The 26184-nt window shown below is 33.3% G+C and overlaps 1 long non-coding RNA gene across 4 annotated transcripts; it reads right to left on the bottom strand.

The window, feature by feature from the left end:
- Window positions 1–2781: 2781 nt before the first annotated feature.
- LOC145820570 (uncharacterized) lies at window positions 2782–23830 on the bottom strand. Of its 4 annotated transcripts, XR_014362382.1 has the most exons (4): window positions 23515–23830; window positions 22951–23038; window positions 17745–17763; window positions 2782–3048 (listed from the first exon to the last, which is right to left on the bottom strand). It is a non-coding gene; the product is annotated as an uncharacterized LOC145820570 (long non-coding RNA). The 4 variants fall into 4 exon arrangements; XR_014362383.1 differs by lacking the exon at window positions 17745–17763; XR_014362384.1 differs by lacking the exon at window positions 17745–17763 and having other exon boundaries at window positions 2782–3004.
- Between the last annotated feature and the right edge of the window lie 2354 nt (window positions 23831–26184).

Here is a 26184-nt window from a genome sequence, read left to right as displayed (position 1 = left end):
TTGATAAAACAGCTAAAACCGTGGTTAAACTATTGAATCAGTCAAACCAAAAACAATTTAACCTAATCGGCTAAGTTAAAAGACCAACCAATTTACAACAAAATTAATTAATTAAAATCTTTAAAATTTAAACCATCTTAAACTGAAACATGCACAATACTATAATATTAAATGACAGTATAGGATTTAATTTATATAAGTGAAACAACTCACTTTTTATTTCTTTTCTCGATGTGGGATTGTAATTATTTTAAAGTTAAATATTATGAGAGTTTCAAAATCTCATACAAAATTATTTTTAAAATCAAAACATCTATGTTGAATTGTAAAATAAAAATTAAATTGGAACTAACCAATGAAGATTTTCTTAATTGTTTAAAATTAGGAGAAAAAAAAATTCAATGTGTTTGATTTGAATTTTTTGAATTAAGTTTTTTGAAAACTGAATTTTTGATTTTCGTATTTTTTTGCTTTTAGTGAATATTTTAAAAATTTTAAACATTTTTTTACTTTTTTAGATGCACCTTACTTAGATATATCTAAAAAGTAAAAAATCTGTTAAAAAATATTTTAAGAAATCAATAAATACATAAAAATACAAAAAATGTACTGATTTTTTGTATTTTTATATTTTTTTGTATTTTTGGTATTCAGTGAATTTTTAAAAGATTTTTTTACAATTTTTTACTTTTTAGGTATATTTATGTTAGGTATGTCTAAAAATTAAAAAAAAAATTGCTTAAAATATTAAAAAAAATTAGTAAAAATAAAAAAAAATACGAAAAATAAGAAAGTAGAATTTTCTGAAAAGTATTTTTGAAAAACTCTGACCAAGCAAAGTGGTATTGATCATAGGGTTTCTCACAAGAAATCTTCTTTTGCTTATATAAATGAAATAATTCACTTTTTCCTTCTTTTTTCGATGTGAAATTGTAAAATAAAAGTTAAATTGTAGCTAACCAATGAGAATTTTCTTAATTGTTTAAAATTAAGAAATTTTAATAATTTATATAAATTGGAGTATAAGATTCACTTTATGTAAATAAAACAATTCACTTTTTACATTTTTTTTTCGATTTGACATTGTAAAATAAAAGATAAATATAAACTAGCCAATGAGAATTTTCTTTTTTTGTTTAAAATTAAGAAAATTCAATAATTTTAAAATGAGAGTTTGGAGCTTCTAGAAAACTTTTCCCTTAAAACTCTCTTTATAAGATTCATTTTCTATAAGTGAAACAACTAACGCTTTATATAAATTAAACAACTCACTTTTTCTTTCTTTTCTCGATGTGAGATTGTAATTATTTTAAAGTTAAATATTTTGAGAGTTTCAAAATCTCATACAAAATTATTTTTAAAATAAAAACTACGCGAGATTATAAAATAAAAGTTAAATGGAAGCGAGCAAACGGGTATTCGCTTAATTGTTTAAAATTTAAAAAATCAAAAAAATGAGTATGAGATATTGATCATCGGGTTGCTCACTAAAAATCTCCTTTTGCTTATATAAATGAGAGCATAAGATTTACTTTATATAAGTGAAACAATTTGCTTTTTCTTTCTTTTTCCAATGTGGGACTGTAAAATAAACGGTAAATGAAAACTAGCTAACGAGAATTTTTCTTAATTGTTTAAAATTAGGAAAATTTAATAATTTTAGAATAAGGGTTTGGAGCTCCTAGAAGGCTTATCCCTAAAAATCTCATTTTCATTATATAATATATAAATAGATAGTGAAACAAACTTTGCTCTTTTTTTTTTTTCTCCTGATATGGGATTATAAAATAAATCATAAACTAATTATGGTTTTATTTTTATATGGTTAAATAGAAGTTAACCAATGAGAATTTTTTTAATTGTTTAAAATTAATAAAATCAAATAAGAAATCGTAATTAAACTGGCGAATCAGTCAAATCCAAAATAATTTAGCCTAATCGGTTAAGTAGAATGACCAACCAACTTATACAAAAATTAATTAATTAATTAAAATTTTTAAATGTTATTTTAATTTTAAAATTTAAACTGTCTTGAATTTAAGTATACACAATACTATACTATTAAGATTCATTTTATATAAGTAAAACAACTCATTTTTTTTTTCCAATGTGAGATTATAAAATAAAAGTCAACAATTATTTGGATAGAAATTTTATTTCTAATCAAGCAATCTCAGTCTTTCAATCTTTAATCAGATCAATCTTTAATTTATTTCAAATCAAACGAATCTAATCAATATATTTTGATAAAACTGTTAAAATTACGGTTAAACCAACAAATCAATCAAATCAAAAATAATTTAGCCTAATCGGCTAGGTCATAATTAATTAATTAAAACTTTTAAAATTTAAATTATATTGAATTGAAATATGCACAATATTACAATATTAAATGTGATGAGAGTATAAGATTCACTTTATAACAGTAAAATAATTCATTTTTTTCCCATTTTTTTCCCGATGTGAAATTATCAAATAAAAGCTAGCCAAGGGAGATTTTCTTAATTATTTAAAATTAAGAAAATCAAGAAAATTAGTATGAGATATTGTAACTCTCACAAGGCTCTTCACTAAATGAGATAGGAGTATAAGATTCTCTTTATATGAGTAAAACAATTCATTTTTTTCCTTCTTTTTCCGATATGAGATTATCAAAAAAGTTATCCAATAGAAATTTTCTTAATTATTTAAAATCAAGAAAATTAATATGAGATAAAACTCTCACAAGGCTACTCTCATAAGACTTCTTACTAAAAACATACTTTTCCAATGAGACCTAAATTATGTCAAACGAGACCTAAATATAATATAAAAATACGATACACACATGTCTAAGGCAAATACAAAATAATGAGCCTCAACCTTCCCATTTCAAATACAATTCATAAACATGAATAAATAAATAAATTTTAAGACAGATTTCAATGCATATTAAAATAAATTTGACAGTTCAAAAATAACAAGTGAATTAAAACTCATGTCTACCTTGTGGTCCACTGGCTTGCTGAGGTATCAACGTCAAATGGGCTGGAGTTGATAATGCATTTTCTACGAAGACAAATAAAAATATTAGCAAGTCAATATTATCAAATTGATGTTTAATTAGTGAAAATAAAGATATGGACCAAAACTGATTTTTAGGGAAACAAAACATAGATATTATATGATAACTGTGTGGGTGATTTTCTGACCACACTGCCCGCTTAGTAATCAGCTAGAGAGCACCGGCAGAATAGATGGCTTCAGCTAACCTGTAATAGAAAGAAAAGGCTCCGGCGGTGGCTCTTCCACCCAGGGGCACTCCGACGATCAAGTCAGTGTATCTATCAAAGATAATCAAGTGCTAAACTCACTGCTCAAAGCATAAAATTGCGTACCTTAGACCCACGGGAGTGCCTCTCTTTTATAGTTCACTTAATCCTAGTCCCATTAGAAGTCTGACTTCTATGGACTCCAATTCAGTACTTACTTTGGACTCCTCAAGAGACAAAGATAAACTCTCTAAAAGTTTTATCCTTATCTTGGCTAAGTCTCCTCTTTATCCTAGGACTCTGGTCCCTTATCCATTTATCTCAGATTCCGATATCTTCGGAGATAACCTCGGCCTTGCCGAGATCACCTCGGCGTCTCGTCCAGGACATGTGGCACCTCGGCTGACACGTCGGCGCCACCTTGCCACGTGTCGATATTCAAAAAATACATCCTCACAACTGCCCCCTAGGTTCTATTACCTCGGCATTTTGAGGTGATGGAACCTATATCGTTCCGTTTATCCAGTATGTCGGTTTTTAGTATCTTAGCCGAGATCATTACTTTGGCTGATATCCTTTTATTAAAGAACAAGAATTTCAAGAATCCTTCCACGCGTTTGAGTTGTCATACATCTTTTACTCATTTTATTCACGCGTCTTCACCTCATTGGACCATGCCCATGACGCGCTTGCAAGCCGTCTTGCGTCTGTGTGCGCCATCTGACGTATGCGTTGTTCCAGGCGCATTCAATGCTCTGTTTTGCCGCCGTTTCAAATTTTTGACAAAACATTTCCCCCTTTCTTCATTTTTTCACTTTTACACTCGATTTCTCTTCGCTTTTTCTCTCTCTAAACTTTTCTTTCGAATCCGCCATTGCTCAAGCTCCTAAAGCTCTGCAACCTTCTTCGTTCACCCCTCCCGGCAAGATTTCCACCGGTCTTCTGCTCTTGCAATCGTCGTAGGACATCGGCAAATCCCTTTCCGGCTTCCCTTTCTCTGGTAAGCCATTGTTCCTTTCGTTTTCAGTTCCTGATGTTTCTTCTTTTTTTGTTGTTGCCATTACTGTACTGTTTCAAGCTTTTTAATTCATAAATCGTACATCTGAATGCATTCATCCATGATTTTGCCTTTGCCCAAATTTTGAACACACGCACTGTTTCACCACCTCTTTGCACTTTTGCCGCTGTTCTTGGCCATATACTCTTGTATTCTTCATGTTCTTGATAGCCCATCCCAATTCTTGTTTCTGAAATTTTTTTTTGTTTTTTGTTTTTTGCATATTTTCCAGATCTGTACCTTGGATTTTCATCTTCATAACTTTAGGTTTGGGATTTGTTTGTAGAACCCACGATTTAGGGCAAAACTAAAACATTCCTTACAAATTTCTGTACCAGCCTAAACCTAGGTTTTTACCGAGGTCCCATCAATAAGAAAGATCTTTTTTCTGAATTTCAACCCTTCTAATTTAGGCCGATATCATGGGTATGTGGAGACATAGGGTAGATACCCCGACCAAACTTGAGTACTTTAGGCAGGAGTTCTCCGTCCCTGTCGATGTCCATCTGAGACTGGCTGGGGATGATGACTCCATCATGCCTACAGAAAATGACATGCCCCTTCCCATTGTAGCTTTTATTGAGTGCGGACTCCGGCTCCTACTCAACATTCTTTTTCGCGAGATTCTTCATTATTATAAGTTGAATCCCATGCAACTGGCAATCAATTCTTATCGAGTGATTTTTGGTATTATCGCCTTAGCTAAATAGAAAAATGTTAGGATCACCCTAGCCAATATACAGTATTGTTACACCATGTGTGCCCTTAACTTGAAAGAAAAAGGCTTCATTTATTATCTTAAGCCGAGGTCTACAGAATTCAAAATCATAGCCGACCTCCCAGACTCCAACAAGGGGGCTGGAGATGACTATCTTATTACCTCGGGAAATTAGGAGTTTGCTCCAGACGAGGGCATCCATCTCTACCCTCTTCCCCAATCAGTTTTAGAGGGCAAGGGTAAGAGCCCAGCATTTAGCTTTGCCTGTTTTCTTTCAAAATCTTAAATATTTTGTCTGTTTCTGACGTCTGTTCTTTTTGCAGCTGTTCGTCAGTCACCAAAAGATTTCGCCAATCCTTTGTCCCTAGCAAAGACTTGAAAAGACTTCTGGATTTGCCAATTCATAAGCGAAAGGCACCCCTGCTTCTCAACTTCATCCCAACATACAAATCAGCTCTCCCCGACGTCCCCAGGAAAAAGAAGAAGAAAAGCTTATCTCCACCTTCTGTCACTACTCCACAGATTGCATCCACATCTCGGACAGATCAGGGGTCAACTTCTGATCCGGCTGAGCAACCGTCTACTTCAGTTCCATACTAGGTTCCAATTTCACAGCGCCGCCGCCGACATCGAACGGTTTCTACTGTCGAAATGGGTCTCGCAAAACCAGTTGCGAAAAATCTTCTGGCCAGCATTCCATCATCGGCTGATGATCAACCAGTACAAACCCTTCCTCCACCTAAGCCAAAAAAAATTAAAAAGGCCCTACCAAAGGCTAAAGTTACTCAGACTGAGTCTGAGGATGCTTTGCCTATATCAAAGTTGGCTGAGAGCGACAAACCTCAACCCTCTGCTGGGAAGACGCGTTCTGAAACACAGCCATCAGAATCCCCCAAATCCAAAAAGCTGAGGTCTTCTTCCGCGATGACTTCGGGGTCCAAACAGAGCGGTGCCCCTTGGACTCCAAAAATTACTCTGGAGGACAAGCCAGTCCTGTCCACTGACAGTGCCGATGATATCAATGTCGGTGTAGCACTCAGTACAGCTCTGCTTCTGCTAGGGGACTTGGAGCGAAATGCTGGCTTTAGTGAGTATGAGAATTATGCTCTAATGCTTCAACACTCTGTTCAGGTAAATGTCTTTTACTTGGTAAATTTTCCTCTTTCATACTTTGAATATTCTCTAACACCTCTGTTTTCTTTCAGGCCATCCAGTATGCCCACTCATTTTCAATGCAGTCTTTTGAAAATCGGCAAAAGCTGGCCGACATGAAGAGGGAGTTCTCTTCTATTCAAAAGATCAATAAGGGCCTTGAATAAAAAATGAAGAAGCTGGAGGATCAACCCGAAGCTGCAATTAAAGCTCAAAATAATGCTGAAGAGAAAGCTGAGGTGGCTGAGGCTATCAGAAAGGTGGCTGAGTCTCAAAGGAGAGAGGCCGAGGAAAAAATGACCCAAGCTGAGAAAGAGCTTCAGGAGGCCCTAGCCACCAAAGAAGCTGAAATCAAAGACGCTGATGAAACAGCGTATAATCAAGGCATGGCAGACGTTACTGAAGCCTATGAAGTTCAAGTGAAGCAGGCATGCAACAAGGGTTTCACCCTTGGTTGGATGTCTCTTCTGAAAAAACTTAATGTTCCTGATGACTCTCCATTGTGAAAGGCCGACGCCATTCCCTTGCCATTTCCTCCAGCCCCAATTCCAAGTGAAGATGTCGGCGAATCTGATGCTGAGAATGAGGCCAAGGAGGAAGAGGACGAGGCTTTGATTAGAAAATCAAAAGATGCTGATGGGGCCAAGTCCCCTCCTCAAAATGATCAAGTCCTAGACTTGACTCAGGACGAGGAAGGTGATTTGGTTCCCATAGAAGCTGTTCCTGAGATTGCACCAGCCGACATCCCTTCTGAGGCCAAGTCGGTTGAAGAAACTCTTCAAGAAATTGACGCCGAGATAACGGCAGAGAAGGAGGCCGAGGTCGTATCTGATCTTCAAATTCAGCAATCTGGAGGAGAGGAGCCTTAGCTCTAAGTCTTCTTTGTATTTTCTTGTTTCTTTATCTTGGGGAACAATGTATGTTCTTTGTATGGCCGATGTGCCCCCTTTTTTTTCTTTGAATGTTAATACAACGTTTTTCTTTTATTGAATGCTTGTACTCCTGTCTTCTCTTCTTTGTCTTCGTATGATTCTATACTTAGAATATTCTGCATATATCGTATGTACTGTTTCTTCTTTGTGCAATCTTCTCGGGATAACACACTTCCGTTATGCCACCCGATAATTTACCTCGGCAAGTACTTGTCCTGCAAATCACTTATAAGCATATAAAGGCTCAATTTTTAACAAGTGCTAAGCAACATATTGGCTTAATTTCATCTTGTAAATTGCTACAAACTTCAACAAGCGTTAAGCATGACTTTAGTTTAACTTCAACTTGTAAATTGCTACAAATTTTAACAAGTGAAGGTAAACAATTATCTCGGCTTAACTTCAACTTGTAAATTGCTACAAATTTCAACAAGAGAAGGTAAACAATTATCTCGACTTAACTTCAACTTGTAAATTGTTACAAATTTCAACAAGCGTTAAACATGACTTCAGTTTAACTTCAACTTGTAAATTGCTACAAATTTCAACAAGTGAAGGTAAACAATTATCTCGGCTTAACTTCAACTTGTAAATTGCTACAAATTTCAACAAGAGAAGGTAAACAATTATCTCGGCTTAACTTCAACTTGTAAATTGCTACAAATTTCAACAAGCGTTAAGCATGACTTCAGTTTAACTTCAACGTGTAAATTGCTACAAATTTCAACAAGTGAAGGTAAACAATTATCTCGGCTTAACTTCAACTTGTAAATTGCTACAAATTTCAACAAGCGTTAAGCATTACTGTCTTCTCTATGCCCCCAATGTGAACCTGAGTTCCACTTGGGTTCTCATTATTTAGAAACAATTATCATGCATCTTTTGACAATTTACAAGTCTTTGGAGAACTCTGCTAAAATTTTATTGATGAATAATAACAAGGAACATCTAATGATGGAAAAATTTTAAATTACAAGTGTTCCAAGGTCTTGGCAATGCTTTGCCCTCATTATCTTCGAGTCGGTATGCTCCATTGCCCAATACCGAAGTAATTCTATAGGGTCCTTCCCAGTTTGGGCCAAGTTTGCCCTCTCTAGGATCCTTCTTGTTGCCAACAACTTTTCTTAGGACTAGATCGCCGACCTGAAAATCCCTTGGATTGACTTTTTTATTATAAGCTCTAGCAAGTTGCTGCTGGTATGCTGCGAGTTGAATTGCAGCTTTCTCCCTTCTTTCTTCTAAGAGATCTAGATCTTGGGCTAGAAATATATCATTTGTGCCATTCTCTACTCCTTCGATTCTGATCCCTGGGATGCCGATCTCCAGCGGGATGACTGCTTCTATGCCATAAGCCATGGCAAAGGGGGTTTCCCCTGTTGATCTTCTCGGCGTAGTCCGATATGCCCAGAGTACATTGGGCAACTCGTCTACCCACTTTCCTTTTGTTGCCTGCAGCCTCTTTTTTATCCCATCCAAAATTACTTTGTTGGATGCTTCTGCTTGCCCATTGCTTTGGGAAAAACTTGGTGTTGAAAAGTAATTCTTTATCTTGAATTTCGCACAGAAGTTCTTGATGAGTTTGCTGTCAAACTGCGTTCCGTTGTCAGCAACTATTGCTCTTGGAATGCCAAATCTGGTGATGATGTTTCTCCATATGAAATTCTTGACATCCACATCTTGGATTTTGGCAAGAGGTTCTGCTTCTATCCACTTTGTGAAGTAATCTGTTGCTACCAGCAAGTACTTCCTTTGCCCAGTTGCTTGGGGCAACTGTCCAATGAGATCCATGCCCCATTAGGCAAATGGCCATGGACTGGATACAGGGTTCAGGTCAGCAGCTGGCTGGTGTATCAAAGGTGCAAACCTTTGGCATTGTTCACACTTCTTCACGTAGGCTTCTGTATCTTTTTGCATGTAGGGCCACCAATACCCCTGGGTAATGGCCCTGTGAGCTAGTGATCTGCCCCGAGCGTGGCTTCCACAAATCCCTTCATGAATTTCGTATAGAAAATCTTCAACCTGCAAAGGGTGTACGCACCTTAAAAAGGGTCCTGTGAAGGACCTTCTGTAGAGATGTCCATCTGCTGTCAGGCTGAATCTTGCCGATTTCAATATGATCTTGTGTGCCTCCTTATGGTCTTCTGGTAGCTTTCCCTCTTTCAGGAATGTAACAATTGCATCCATCCAGCTTGGACCCAAGTCCGCACATATTGCTTCGTGCTCTGTGATCAGTTGTTCTATGCTCGGGTTTGACAGATAGTCAATCATTATTGTTCTTGTTTTTCCAGTTTGCATTGAGCTTGCCAAGTTGGCCAATGCGTCGGCGTGATTGTTATCATCTCGGCTGACTTGAAGAAGTCAGCAATTGCGAAACAAGCTTGCCAGTCTGATGACCTCCTTTGCGTAAGCCGACATCCTCTCATCTCGGGTTGCAAACTCTCCTGTTGTTTGATTTACTATAAGTTGTGAATCACAAAAAATTATTACCTCATCTGCTTCTACTGCCGCTGCTAGCTTCAGTCCTGTAATCAGTGCTTCGTATTCTGCCTCATTGTTTGAAGCCTGGAACCCCAATCGAATAGACTGTTCCAATATCTCCCCATCAAGAGATATTAACACTACTCCTGCCCCCACTCCTTGCCGGTTTGAACTCCCATCGACAAACAGGCGAAAGGAGTCGCCGATGTAAATGCTGCAGGGTCTTAGTTTTTCTTTTCCTTGTTCTTTTGTCTTTGGCTGGACTTCTCCTTGTTTGCCTGGACATCGTTCATTTCGGCTCAACAGAGCCTGATGTTTGATGGATTCCGGCGTGAATTCGGCCACGAAGTCGGCCAAAACTTGGCCTTTAATTGCTGTTCTCGGCTTGAACTCCAAGTCGTATTGGCCCAAGGCCACTGCCCATCTTGCTATTCTTCTAGTTAAGTCTCCTTGTGGTAACGAGGACTTCAGCGGGTGCTCTGTTAGCACTATAATCTTGTGCGCTTGAAAGTAATGGTTTAGCTTCTTTGAAGCCATTACTAAGGCCAGCATTAATTTCTCTAGTGGGAGGTACCTTGTTTCTGCATCGGCCAAGGTTTTGCTTACATAGTAAACAGCCTTTTGCTCTCCTTTTTCCTCTCTTATTAGCACTGCACTTACTGCGTGTTCTGAAACTGCTAAATACAAAAACAGTTCTTCTCCAGGTTTAGGTGCTGAGAGGACTGGAGCCGTGGTCAGATATTTCTTTAGGTCGGCCAAGGCGACCTCACATTCCTCAGTCCATAGGAAGTCCGTAGCCTTTTTCACCAGGTTGAAGAAAGGTTTACATTTGTCTGAGCTTCGGCTTATGAACCTGTTTAGGGCTACGGCCTTTCCAGTAAGTATCTGAACCTATTTTGCCGACGTCGGGCTTTTCAGCTCTAGGATGGCCTTGATTTGGTCTGGGCTAGCCTCAATGCCCTTTCTTGTTATCAGGTATCCCAAAAATTTACCTGATCCAACTCCAAACGCGCACTTCGATGCGTTGAGTCGGAGCCGATATGTTTTGAGTATATCAAAGACCTTTTTTAGGTCGGCAAGATGGCCTTTAGGTTCCTTGATTTTCACGACCATGTCGTCAATGTAGACTTCTATTGTTTGGCCAATCAGGTTTTTGAACATCTTTGTTACCAACCTTTGGTAAGTTGGTCCTGCGTTTTTCAACCCAAAAGGCATTACCTTGTAACAATACAGTCCTTTGGGGGTGATAAACGATGTCTTCTTCTCGTCTGTGGGGTACATGGCTATCTGGTGGTATCCTCTGTAAGCGTCCAGGAAGCTCATCCTTCCATGTCCAGATGTGGCGTCTACCAACTGGTCAATCTTGGGTAGAGGAAAGCTGTCTTTGGGACAATCTTTGTTCAAGCTTGTAAAATCTACGCAGACCCTCCATTTACCATTCTTCTTCTTTACCACTACTGTGTGGATAGCCATATCGGGTAATGAACTTCTCGGATGGCCCTGGCCTCCAGAAGTCTGTCCACCTCTCCTCTACTGCTTCCACGTGCATCAACGTTGGTCTTCTGGGTCGTTGAATCACAGGTTTTGCCGACCTGTCGACATTCAGTTTGTGGCAAGTGACCTTGGGGTCAATGCCAGGCATTTCGTAAGGTGTCCAGGCGAACACCTCAGTGTTGGCTCTTAAAAAAGTCTCCAACTCTTTTTCCTCTTCTTCGGCTAAGCCTGAGCCGAGAAGAAAGAAGCGTTCTTCATCCCCATCCTGGATGAGGATTTTCTTCAGTGCCTCTTCGCTTTTCACGGCTGGTTCTTTGCCGACGTCTTCTAGGACTTCCACGTCCTCATCTTCTATTTCTGCCTTTTCTGGTTCTCGAATGTTGCAGGTGGATTTCATTGCTGCCATGGAGCAATTCTTTGCCTGCAGTTGATCTCCTCTGACTTCTTCAACCCCATGCTCTGTTGGAAACCGCAGTAGTTGATGCAATATTGAGAGAACTGCCCCCATTGCATGCAACCATGGCTTTCCCAAGATGATGTTGTATGGCGAAGGTGTGTCAATCACCATGAATTCTATCCTGATCTTCTTAGTGCCAGCTTGTACTTCCAAGCTTGTTGCGCCCAGTGGCCACGTCGGCATTCCATTAAAGCCGACCATCGGGCCGTTGGATTGCTCCAAGTCATTAGGATGAAGGCCCAGTTCCTTGTAACATCTAACGTACATGATGTCGCAAGAGCTGCCTTGATCAATCAGTATGCGTTTCACTCGGCACTCCCCAACCTGGAGGGATACTACCAAGGCATCATTATGGAGATGCTAGACCATCTCTAGGTCGGCTTCAGTAAAGGCTATCGTCAGTCCTTGGCATTCTTCACGCCGAGGTCGTTTATGTCCAACCTGGTTTACGTGCTGCAGGTGTTTTACCCTCTGGGTCTCCCCTCGTATGTCGTTTTCGTTCACCTTTGAATGAATTACGTTAACCACCCGTGGTCCTCCTGCGGGTGGTTGTTGTGGTGAGGGAGGCGAAACTGCTGGTGCTTGAGGCAATCTTGCCTGTTCTTCTCTAGTCCTGGCCTCATCAACAAGGTCCCTCAGATGTCCTTGCCTTACCAAATCTTCTAAGTGTGCTTTTAGGGCTCTGCAGCCCTGAGTTGGGTGCCCTTCTTTATTGTGGTAAGCACAACGTCTACCGACGTTTCTTCCCATGAATTCCCCTGGTGTTCTTGTCGGTCCTCTAAAATAGGGTTGGTTTCGTATTTGATCCAAGACTTTGTGGATCGGGACTCGGAATATAGTCGTTACTGCCTGTTTCGCCTTCAAGTCCGTTTCTTGTTTGGTCGGTCCGTTGTTACCTCGGCTTTGCTGCGGTGAGCCGTTTCCTTTCTCCTGCTTTGTTTCTTTATTTCCCGACGTATCCTCCTCGGCTCTAGCGTACTTCTCTATTCTCGCCATGAGTTCTTCCATGCTTTTTGGCAATGTCTTTGCCAGAGATTTTCGTAATGGGCAGTCATCTTTCAGGCCGTTCTTGAAGGACACGACCGCCACCTCTTGGTTGCAGTCTGGTATTCGATTGAACACCTCGTAGTACCTTTTTGCGTAGGCCCTAAGGCCTTCATCCATGGCGATTTTTAAAGCCATTAGTGCGTCGACCCTCAAGGGCTGAAATTTATTTGTCACAAACCTGGCCACGAACATCTCGGCCAGGCCCTCCCAAGTCTTTACGCTTCCCTTTGGTAGTTTATGGAACCAATCTGATGCAATTTCCTCGAAGGATGAGGGGAATACTTTGCAGAGCAACAGCTCGTTCCCACTATATAACGCCATTGAATTCAGGTATAGGCCAACGTGAAAGTTGGGATCTGACTTACCATCATGTATTTGGAATCTCGGCATACTGAATCTCTTTGGTGCTTGAAATTTGTCCAGTTCCACCGAGAATGGTGTCTTTGGCTTAACCAGGGAAGTTACCTTGGCTTCAGCATTCTGTTGTTTCCTCTTGAGGTAATCTCTCAAGTCTTCTTTACTCCTCCCTGGAGCTCGGCTATATTTGGACTTCAATCTTTTCAGCACACTACTTTCAGCCTCGTGGTGGGCTCGTTTTGATCTCTCTCCATGTGTTGTGTCAAAGCAGAGCGCCTGCCCTTGAACATGCCGATGTTCTTTGGGCTCTAGGTCCTTCGTCTAATACGTCCTTTGGGACTCCTCTCGTCTTGGCTCCTCTCGTCCGACTTACCTGGAAGGTCGGTGAGAGTGCCTTCCGCTCCTGGTGTGCTGAGGGACTTTGGGGATTGCTCTTCTTCTCCTCTTCTGTGTATTAGTTGTGGGCATCGGCGTATCCTGCAGCGGGTATGGTGGCTGCATGACATTATTTTGCATCAGGAAGTTGACGACCGACTGAAGGTCTGCCAACTTGTTTGCCAATTCTTTTACTTCCTCATCCCTCCGTAGGCACCTATCCCTTCATACCTAAAGGTTATCTTCGTTATAGTACTTGCCTTGTTCTGTCCTCTTCGAAGTGTCGCCCTCCTGGCCGACGTCTTTCTCTCTGTGGCCCTGGTCATGAGTTTCTGCATTGTGGTTATCTCATTCAATGTCAAGGTCAATTGGTCTGCCACTCCCAGCAGGAGTGTCGCCCCTAATGTTTTCCTTCTGTCCGTTACTGGCCATTTATTCTTCTAAGTTCCCACAGACGGCGCCAAATTGTGTGGGTGATTTTCTGACCACACTGCCCGCTTAGTAATCAGCTAGAGAGCACCGGCAGAATAGATGGCTTCAGCTAACCTGTAACAGAAAGAAAAGGCTTCGGCGGTGGCTCTTCCACCCAGGGGCACTCCGACGATCAAGTAAGTATATCTCTCAAAGATAATCAAGTGCTAAACTCACTGCTCAAAGCATAAAATTGCGTACCTTAGACCCACGGGGGTGCCTCTTTTTTATAGTTCACTTAATCCTAGTCCCATTAGAAGTCTGACTTCTATGGACTCCAATTCAGTACTTACTTTGGACTCCTCAAGAGATAAAGATAAACTCTCTAAGAATTTTATCCTTATCTTGGCTAAGTCTCCTCTTTATCCTAGGACTCTAGTCCCTTATCCATTTATCTCGGATTCCGATATCTTAGGAGATAACCTCGGCCTTGCCGAGATCACCTTGGCGTCTCGTCCAGGACACGTGGCACCTCGGCTGACACGTCAGCGTCACCTTGCCACGTGTTGGTATAAGGTTTATACAGTGAAACAACTCTTTTTTCTCTTTTTCCTGCTTTGAGATTGTAAAATAAAAGTTAACAGTTGTTTGGATGAGAAGTTCATTTCTAATCAAGCAATCTCAGTTGTTCAATTTTTAATAATGTCAATCTTAGTTTATTTCAAATCAATCAAACTAAACAATATATTTTGATAAAACAGCTAAAACCGTGGTTAAACTATTGAATCAGTCAAACCAAAAACAATTTAACCTAATCGGCTAAGTTAAAAGACCAACCAATTTATAACAAAATTAATTAATTAAAATCTTTAAATTTTATTTTAAAATTTAAACCATCTTGAACTGAAACATGCACAATACTATAATATTAAATGACAGTATAGGATTTACTTTATATAAGTGAAACAACTCACTTTTTATTTCTTTTCTCGATGTGGGATTGTAATTATTTTAAAGTTAAATATTATGAGAGTTTCAAAATCTCATACAAAATTATTTTTAAAATCAAAACATCTATGTTGAATTGTAAAATAAAAATTAAATGGAAACTAATCAAAGAAGATTTTCTTAATTGTTTAAAATTAGGAGGAAAAAACAAATTCAATGTGCTTGATTTGAATTTTTTGAATTAAGTTTTTTGAAAACTAAATTTTTTGATTTTCGTATTTTTTTGTTTTTAGTGAATATTTTAAAAATTTTAAACATTTTTTTACTTTTTTAGATGCACCTTATTTAGATATATCTAAAAAGTAAAAAATCTGTGAAAAAATATTTTAAAAAATTAATAAATACATAAAAATACAAAAAATGTACTGATTTTTTGTATTTTTATATTTTTTTTGTATTTTTGGTATTCAGTGAATTTTTAAAAGATTTTTTTACGATTTTTTAATTTTTAGGTATATTGATGTTAGGTATGTCTAAAAATTAAAAAAAAAAAATTGCTTAAAATATTAAAAAAAATTAGTAAAAATGAAAAAAAAATACGAAAAATAAGAAAGTAGAATTTTTTGAAAAGTATTTTTGGAATACTCTAACCAAGCAAAGTGGTATTGATCATAGGGTTTCTCACAAAAAATCTTCTTTTGCTTATATAAATGAAACAATTCACTTTTTCCTTCTTTTTTCGATGTGAAATTGTAAAATAAAAGTTAAATTGTAGCTAACCAATGAGAATTTTCTTAATTGTTTAAAATTAAGAAATTTTAATAATTTATATAAATTGGAGTATAAGATTCACTTTATGTAAATAAAATAGTTCACTTTTTATATTTTTTTTTCTCGATTTAAGATTGTAAAATAAAAGATAAATATAAACTAGCCAATGAGAATTTTCTTTTTTTGTTTAAAATTAAGAAAATTCAATAATTTTAAAATGAGAGTTTGGAGCTTCTAGAAAACTTTTCCCTTAAAACTCTCTTTATAAGATTCATTTTCTATAAGTGAAACAACTCTTTTTTTTTCCCCCGATGTGAGATTGTAACACTATATATAAGTTAAACAACTCACTTATTCATTCTTTCCTCGATGTGAGATTGTAATTATTTTAAAATTAAATATTTTGAGAGTTTCAAAATTTCATACAAAACTATTTTTAAAATAAAAACTATGTAAGATTATAAAATAAAAGTTAAATGGAAGCGAGCCAATGGGTATTCGCTTAATTGTTTAAAATTTAAAAAATCAAAAAAATGAGTATGAGATATTAATCATCGGGTTGCTCACTAAAAATCTCATTTTGCTTATATAAATGAGAGCATAAGATTTACTTTATATAAGTGAAACAATTTGCTTTTTCTTTCTTTTTCCAATGTGGGACTGTAAAATAAACGGTAAATGAAAGCTAGCCAACGAAAATTTTCTTAATTGTTTAAAATTAGGAAAATTTAATAATTTTAGAATAAGGGTTTGGAGCTCCTAGAAGGCTTATCCCTAAAAATCTCATTTTCATTATATAATATATAAATAGATAGTGAAACAAACTTTGCTCTTTTTTTTTTTTTCTCCTGATATGGGATTATAAAATAAATCATAAACTAATTATGGTTTTATTTTTATATGGTTAAATAGAAGTTAACCAATGAGAATTTTTTTAATTGTTTAAAATTAATAAAATCAAATAAGAAATCGTAATTAAACTGGCGAATCAGTCAAATCCAAAATAATTTAGCCTAATCGGTTAAGTAGAATGACCAACCAACTTATACAAAAATTAATTAATTAATTAAAATTTTTAAATGTTATTTTAATTTTAAAATTTAAACTGTCTTGAATTTAAGTATACACAATACTATACTATTAAGATTCATTTTATATAAGTAAAACAACTCACTTTTTTTTTTTTTTTTCCAATGTGAGATTATAAAATAAAAGTCAACAGTTATTTGGATAGAAATTTTATTTCTAATCAAGCAATTTTAGTCTTTCAATCTTTAATCAGATCAATCTTTAATTTATTTCGAATCAAACGAATCTAATCAATATATTTTGATAAAACCGCTAAAATTACGGTTAAACCAACAAATCAATCAAATCAAAAATAATTTAGCCTAATCGGCTAGGTCATAATTAATTAATTAAAACTTTTAAAATTTAAATTATATTGAATTGAAATATGCACAATATTACAATATTAAATGTGATGAGAGTATAAGATTCACTTTATATCAGTAAAATAATTCATTTTTTTCCCATTCTTTTCCCGATGTGAAATTATCAAATAAAAGCTAGCCAAGGGAGATTTTCTTAATTATTTAAAATTAAGAAAATCAAGAAAATTAGTATGAGATATTACAACTCTCACAAAGCTCTTCACTAAATGGGATAGGAGTATAAGATTCTCTTTATATGAGTAAAATAATTCATTTTTTTCCTTCTTTTTCCGGTATGAGATTATCAAATAAAAGTTATCCAATAGAAATTTTCTTTATTATTTAAAATCAAGAAAATTAATATGAGATAAAACTCTCACAAGGCTGCTCTCACAAGGCTTCTCACTAAAAACACACTTTTCCAATGAGACCTAAATTATGCCAAACCAGACCTAAATATAATATAAAAATACGATACAAACATGTCTAATGGTGTTTGGCAAGTTGGGTTGGGGCTAAAATAGCCACAAAAGACAAAATAGACTATTTTAGCCACAACAAACAAAACATCACATCCAATCCATAATCATTACACTCTTCTCTCACAAAAAAAGTCAAAAAAGCCAAAAAGTCAAAAAGTCCTTCCCAAACCAAGCTTTTTAGCCCAAGCTAAAATAGCCAAAAAGCCAACCCACTTCCCAAACGGAGGCTAAGGCAAACACAAAATAATGAGCCTCAACCTTCCCATTTCAAATACAATTCATAAACATGAATAAATAAATAAATTTTAAGACAGATTTCAATGCATATTAAAATAAATTTGACAGTTCAAAAATCACAAGTGAATTAAAACTCATTTGTACCTTGTGGTGCACTGGCTTGCTGAGGTATCAACGTCAAATGGGTTGGAGTTGATAATGAATTTTGTACGAAGACAAATAAAAATATTAGCAAGTCAATATTATCAAATTGATGTTTAATTAGTGAAAATAAAGATATGGACCAAAACTGATTTTTAGGGAAACAAAACATAGATATTATATGATAACTAACATATCACCCGTAATGTACGAAATAAAATAATATATTATTTAATAAAAATATAATAATTATATTTAATTTTTTTATATTTTATAAAATAAAAGTTAAATGAAGCTAATTAATCAGGATTTTCTTGATTGTTTAAAATTAAGAAAATCAAAAAAATTAGTATAAAATATTCATCATAAAGTTCCTCACTAAAAATCTCATTTTGCTTATATAAATGGGAGTATAATATTCACTTCATGTCAGTGAAACAATTTACTTTTTTATTCTTTTTTTATACGGGATTATAAAATAAAAGTTAAATGAAAACTAGTCAATGGAGATTTTCTTAATTGTTTAAAAGTTAATAATGGTTTGGGTGGAAAGTTTATTTTGAATCAAGTAATCTAAGCCGTTTAATCTTTAATCAGGTCAATCTTTAATTTATTTCGAATCAAATAAATTTAATCAATGTATTTTGATAAAACCGCTAAAATCGCAAACCGGCAAATTAGTCAAACCGAAAACGGTTCACCCTATCGGCTAGGTCAAAGGACCAGCCAACTTATACAAAAATTAATTAATTAAAACTTTTAAATTCTATTTTAAAATTTAAACTGTCTTGAACTGAAATATACACAACACAACAATATTAAATGGGAGCATAAGGTTTATAAAGTGAAACAACTCATTTTTTTCTCATTTTTCTGATGTGAGATTGTAAAATAAAAGTTAACAGTTGTTTGGATGGGAAGTTCATTTCTAATCAAACAATCTCAGTCGTTCAATTTTTAATAATGTCAATCTTAGTTTATTTCAAATCAATCAAATCTAAACTATATATTTAGATAAAATAGCTAAAATTCTGGTTAAACCAGTGAATCAGTCAAACCGAAAACAATTGAACCTAATCGGCTAAGTTAAAAGACCAACAAATTTACAACAAAATTAATTAATTAAAACCTTTAAATTTTATTTTAAAATTTAAACCATCTTGAACTATAACATGCGCAATACTATAATATTAAATGAGAGTATAAGATTCACTTTATATAAGTGAAATAACTCACTTTTTATTTCTTTTCTCAATGTGCGAATGTAATTATTTTAAAGTTAAATATTATGAGAGTTTTAAAATCTCATACAAAATTATTTTTAAAATCAAATCTCTATGTGGGATTGTAAAATAAAAATTAAATGGAAGCTAACCAATTAAAATTTTCTTAATTGTTTAAAATTAGAAAGAAAAAAAAATCAGTGTGTTTGATTTGAGTTTTTTGAATTAAATTTTTTGAAAATTGAGTTTTTTGGTTTCGTGTTTTTTTATTTTTAATAAATATTTTAAAATTTTAAACATATTTTTTTATTTTTTTAAATGCACCTTACTTAGATATATATAAAAAGTAAAAAATTTGTGAAAAAATATTTTAAAAAATTAATAAATACTTAAAAATACAAAAAATGTACTGAATTCTTGTATTTATTTTTATATTTTTTATATTTTTTGGTATTTAGTGAATTTTTAAAAGACTTTTTTCACAAATTTTTTATTTTTTAGATATATTTATGTTAGGTATACCTAAAAAATAAAAATAAAATTACTTAAAATATTAAAAAAATTTAGTAAAAACAAAAAAACATGAAAAATAAGAAAGTATAATTTTCTGAAAAATGTTTTTGAAAAACTCTAACCAAGTAAAGTGGTATTGATCATATGGTTTCTCAATAAAAATCTTCTTTTGCTTATATAAATAGGAGCATAGAGCATAAGATTAACTTTATATAAATAAAACAATTCACTTTTTCTTTTTTTTTTCGATGTGAGAATAAAAATTAAATAAAAACTAACCAATAAGGATTTTCTTAATTGTTTAAAATTAAGAAATTTCAATAATTTAAATAAATTGAAGCATAAAATTCATTTTATATAAATAAAACAATCCACTTTTACTTTTTTCTTTTCTTTTCGATTTGATATTGTAAAATAAAAAGTAAATATAAACTAGCCAATGAAATTTTTTTTTTGTTTAAAATTAAGGAAATTCAATAATTTTAAAATGAGAGTTTAGAGCTTCTAGAAGGCTTCTCATTTAAAACTCCCCTTACAAGATTCATTTATATAAGTTAAACAATTCATTTTTTCTTTCTTTTCCCGATGTGAGATTGTAACACCTTATATAAGTTAAACAACTTACTTTTTCTTTCTTTTCTAGATGTGAGATTGTAATTATTTTAAATTTAAATATTTTGAGAGTTTTAAAATCTCATACAAAATTATTTTTAAAATCAAAACTATTTGAGATTGTAAAATAAAAATTAAATGGAAACGAACCAACGGGGATTCTCTTAATTGTTTAAAATAAAAAAAAATAAAAAAATGAGTATGAGATATTGATCATAGGGTTGCTCACTAAAAATTTCTTTTTACTTATATAAATGAGAGCATAAGATTTAGGGATTGTTTGGGATGACCTAAATAAGTGTACTTTTTGTCTTTTTACGAAAAGATGTGCAGAAAAGTAGAGAGGTGATGTGATGAAAAAAAGATAAAAAAATAAAAAGATGGATTATTTGAAGTATGCTAAACTTAGCCTTACTTTATGTAAGTAAAACAATTCCATTTTCCTTTCTTTTTCTGATGTGAGATTGTAAAATAAAAAGTAAATGAAAGCTAGCCAACCAGAATTTTCTTAATTGTTTAAAATTAAGAAAATTCAATAATTTTAAAATAAGGGTTTAGAGCTCCTAGAAGGCTTATCCCTAAAAATCTCATTTTTCTTATATACTATATAGATAGATAGTGAAACAAACTTTCTTTTTTTTTTTTCTTTTTTTTCCCCTCCCGATATGGGATTATAAAATAAATCATAAATTAATTAGAGTTTTATTTTTATATGGTTAAATAGAAGTTAGCCAATGATAATTTTTTTAATCGTTTAACATTAATAAAATCAATATGAGAAATCGCAATTAAACTAGCGAATCGGTCAAACCCAAAATAGTTCGGCCTAACCGGTTAAATCAAATGACCAACCAACTTCTATAAAAAATATTTAATTAAAACTTTTAAATGTTATTTTAATTTTAAAATTTAAACTGTCTTAAATTGAAATATACACAATATTACACTATTCACTTTATATAAATGAAACAACTCACTTTTTTATTTTTTATTTTTTTTATTTTCCGATGTAAGATTATAAAATAAAAGTTAACAATTATTTGGACGGAAATTTTATTTCTAATCAAGCAATTTCAGTCTTTCAATCTTTAATTAGATCAATCTTTAGTTTATTTCGAATCAAACGAATTTAATCAATATATTTTGATACAACTGCTAAAATCACGGTTAAACCAACAAATTAATCAAATAAAAAATGATTTAGCCTAATAGGTTAAGTCATAATTAATTAATTAAAACTTTTAAAATTTAAACTACATTGAATTGAAACATGCACAACACTACAATATTAAATGGAATAAGAGTATAAGATTCATTTTATATGAATAAAATTATTCATTTTTTCCTATTTTTCCTTTCTTTTCCCGATGTGAGATTATCAAATAAAAGCTAACCAAGAGAGATTTTCTTAATTATTTAAAATTAAGAAAATCAAAAAAATTAGTATGAGATATTGAAACTCTCACAAAGCTCTTCACTAAATGGGATGAGTATAAGATTCCATTTATATAAGTAAAAGAACTCATTTTTTTTTCCTTCTTTTTCCGATGTGAGATTATCAAATAAAAGTCATCCAATAGAAATTTTCTTAATTATTTAAAATCAATAAAATTAGTATGAGATATTGAAACTCTCACAAGGCTACTCTCATAAGGCTTCTCACTAAAAACACACTTTCCCATATATAAGCTGAAATCAATGAATTGTTTAACATAAATTTGACTACTTTCTCATTAAGGGTGAAATATAAAACAGTTTACATGTGCTTAATAGTTCTCCCAGAGGATTATGGACTGATGATGTGCGATATTAACAGCAAACTGAATCACTCGGTTTGTAATTTTGTAGGTATTTTTTTTTTTTTTGGGTTGATAACTTGGTATCTGATTGGACTAATTCGGGAGACCAAGCCGCCTAAACATTCCTTACACTAATACTGTGTTTGGTTGAGGGATTTGAGGAGTGATTTGAAAAGGGAAATGAAAAAAGTAGGTGAAATGTGAAAATAATATACTTACATTTCACATAGTTTCACACACCTTTTCCATTTCCCTTTCCAAATTCCTCCCCAAATCCCCCAACCAAACACAGCAGATTTGGCCTTTCAGAATTAGGCTGAAGTAAGAATAATTTACTACCTATTAGAGCAAATGAGCAATCGTTCATTCATTAGCACAATATATATATGTATATATGTTAGTCATTATATCATAGTAAAAAAACTGGAAGACAAAATACAAGGAAAAATCAAATTATTGCCAACACCAAACCCTCACATAAGCAACCTATTGACGAATATATATGGTAGACGATGACCAAGAAATACCAGAGCAAGACCCAGTCTTATTGACCTAAAAACAGTTTTGCGACTATACAGCTTGTAAGGCATCATGGATTTTGTCCAACAATTCCATAACATGATCTAGTAATGCATATATTGATTCCGTAAATCGTTTACGGTTTTGGTTGATGTTTACAAAATTTTATAAAATGATTTTTATCTATTTTTAGAAAAATATAAATTACAAATGCGTTTAGTTTGAACAAAATATTTTTAAAAATTTAAAAATATAAAATAAAAAATATTTTTATTCAGGCATAAAATATTTATATTTATATTTTATTATTTATGATAATGAAATCATACACATTAAAATTTAAAAAAATTAATTGAAAAAAAAAAGAATTAAAAAAAATTTGTTAGTTAAATTTTTAAATTTTTATTTAAAAATCAACATAAACTCATTTTTTTTAATTTACATTTTGTCCTCAAATTTATAAAGAGACAACTATTTATAAATCAAAAAAATTATCAAATAAATTTTTATGACAATTTTTAAAATTTTTGTAAATGTACATACCCTTAAAATTAGTTTCTCTGATGAACCCATTCTTGTTATTCTGAATCAACATGATCTTCATTGATCCTTGATAAGTAACAATCTCCTCCTGTTTCAGAACCATAATTTTTCAACTCACATGCAAGAACCATTGAAGCTAATTTTTCAACTCACTGCAAATCAAAATGAACTTAAACAAAAATAATAATAATAAATTCAAGAAAGTGTAATTCCTGTAGGATTCTCTAGTTTTAGATTACATAAATTAAATTTTTTTATACAATCACAACTAAGTTACAGGATCCTAATTTTCGTAACAGGACCCAATTTCTTTGGATTGAAAATTTATTTGAAAAAAAAGAAAAAACAATTTCTGTGCTCAACGCAAGAACCCAATTTGACAGTAAGGTTTTAATTTTTCCAACTCAGATTCAGATATTTTCCCCAACTCACATTCAAGAAATTTAAAAACAAAAAAAACAATTTCACAACTTAAAACACAACCTTAATTTTTGAGTTGCTCAATCAAAACCCTAATTTTTCAATGAAATCCCCAAATCAAAACCCTAGTTCGAATCTCCAAACCTGGCTGAAGGGTCGAAGCTTTCTTCTTCGCCGAGTCTCTCGGGCGTGCATTTGTCTCTTCCGTCTTCCGTCCTCTCTCTCTCTCTCTCTCTCTCTGCATCTTTTCTTCGTTCGTACTTCTCCTTCTCACCAGTTGTTATGGTTACTCCTAGAATAGACGAATCAGAAATCGAACATTAGGTCCGAGTCAGCGGCTTCGCACCATTGCGTTCAACTTGAAGAAGCTTTTGCTTCTTGGAGCTCTTCCAGTTGGTTGGGGTTTGATGGAGAGAGAGTGAGGGTTTGAAGAGTATGTTAGCCTTCGTTTGGGAATTAGGCCACGTTTGGCAACAGGCCGGTTTAGTCAAAAAGTCAAAAAAAAATTTTTCTCTCTACTTTTTGCACTCTTTTTGTAAAAAGTCAAAAAGTCATCCCAAACATACTAATTTTTTTAGCTCATATTTTAGCCAAATAGTCAAATAGTTACTAAATTAGCCTGTTCCCAAACGAAGCCTTAGGTTGTTTTTTTTGCTATTTTTGTTCGATTAAAAACGTTTTGTTTTGAATTTTTTTTATAATTTTTTTTTTAAAACAAATATTATAATTTAAATATAATATTTTATTAATTTTTAATTTATTTTCTCTTTTAATAAATTAAATTAGTCTTAATTTACTTTCTAAATCGGGCCTTAGGGTTGTTTGACATGTTCTAAATAAGTGTACTTTTTGATTTTTTATAAAAATGATGTATAAAAAAAATAGAGAAGAGATGTTAATTGATGTGACTCAAAAAAAAATAAAAAAATAAAAATTATAGACTTATTTAATCTTTCCAAACAAACAACGTAGGAAGATGAAATCAGAGATGGAGAGAGAGTGTGGCAGAGAGGGATCAAAAAGAGGGCACATGAGAAAAGGATATGTACGAAACACCCCTCAAATAATGTGTATTATATATATCTTATAAATAAATAAATAAATAAAAATTATATATTTTTTGATTTATAATTAAAAAAATAAAATCATAATCAAACACCACATGATATATGATTAATAGCTAAAATATTGTCATAATAGAAAATAAAATTGATCATAATTAAAGAAAAATAACATAACTAAAAGTACATATAATGCATTTTTTTTAAATAGTATATATAATAGAATTTCTATAATTTTACAGAAACGGAAAAACACTGTTCATACCATCCTCGCTTTATTAATAGGGATAGATAGATAGATTTATCTTTCTATAATTTCACGAAAACGAAAAAAAACATTGCTCATACTATTCTCGCTTTGTTTCCAACTGTGTACCAAATCCATCACCAAATTTAAATTTGGTAAAAAGTATTCATTTTTTCTACGCCAATGGTTTCATCAAACATTTATCAAATTGAGAATATCAAAATGTTTTACCAAACTGAGGATGTTTTGTGCCTTTCATCAAATCATTGTTCATTGCTGTTGTATTTTCACCATCGGATGTCCCCCTGAATGTCCTCCTTGATGACCATTTCAAAGCAAAATTTTGTGAAAATTTTATATTTGGCCGGTTGACCTTCCAGTCAACCCCCCGGATGACTCCCCAAGTGGAGTCATAGCAACAGTTGCAATGATTATACAAATAAGTCTTGATGCCAAAACTTATAGGTTATTTGTAAATGTCTAATTGGAAACACTCTACTACTTGAACAGCGTTCATCATTGGCATTAGACAATCAATAAATTGGAGATAATGCGAAATATACCGAATCAAAATGGTTTTAGGAATTAATTTTCTATATAGCGTACACACAAAAAAATAAAAAAAATAAAATAATTGTAACCTTTTGTCTAAAAGGGTTTGTGAAAATAACAATCAAACATAGACAACAACAAATATTTAAGTTTCAAAGGTTTATAAAAGCACTAGTAAAAATATACTTTAACTACTACCAAAGCTACCACCACTCTCTGAAAGTATTGAACATTTCACCTGATAACATGAAGAAGAAAGAAATCGCCTCTCGGTATCGTTTCAATTGAAAGAGAACGTACCCCAACCTTTACATCTCAATAGCACCACCATTGATATCAGATATATTCTCGTCTGACATGTGCTCTAATGGCTATGAAGCCTCCTGATCGAAGAGAAGATTATCATTTTGGTCATTGATGTTGTTTCTTGTCCCATTGTAAAAATTTTACATTGGTCAGTCGACCGATTGTTTGATAAAAGGCCAAATCCCTCCGTTAGAGCAGACCATATCAAAGAGAGTTTTTACTCAAATTTGGTGAAAAAAGTAATGCACAGTGCATTACTTTTTATAATTTCATAGAAATCTCAAATTTGGACAGATAGATATATCTTTCTATAATTTCACAGAAACGGAAAAAACACTGTTCATACCAACAATGGATGAATATAGTAGGCATTTGGAGAACTTTTCAACAATGACTAGTGAACAGACTGTAGCTGTACATACACAATGGGAAGGAAATTCAAGCACAAATATTGATGCTAACCATGTAGAATATAAGTTTTGACCTTCATTTTCGTGATGTTTTCCTAAAAGATGTTGTTATAGATGCCAATATGCCAGAGTCATGTGAACTGATGAAATGAAATATGTTATTAGAATAAGGGGTTTTGTGGTTGTGTAGATTGTTATGTTATATTTTCCGATAGTGTTGGATTTTGGTTGGGTATGT

Source organism: Camellia sinensis, chromosome 2 (assembly GCF_055761805.1).
Source record: "Camellia sinensis isolate YWXY chromosome 2, ASM5576180v1, whole genome shotgun sequence".
Classification (NCBI taxonomy): domain Eukaryota; kingdom Viridiplantae; phylum Streptophyta; class Magnoliopsida; order Ericales; family Theaceae; genus Camellia; species Camellia sinensis.
The sequence above is the reverse complement of the archived record's forward strand: the minus strand, read 5'-3'. Positions and strand labels throughout refer to the sequence as shown.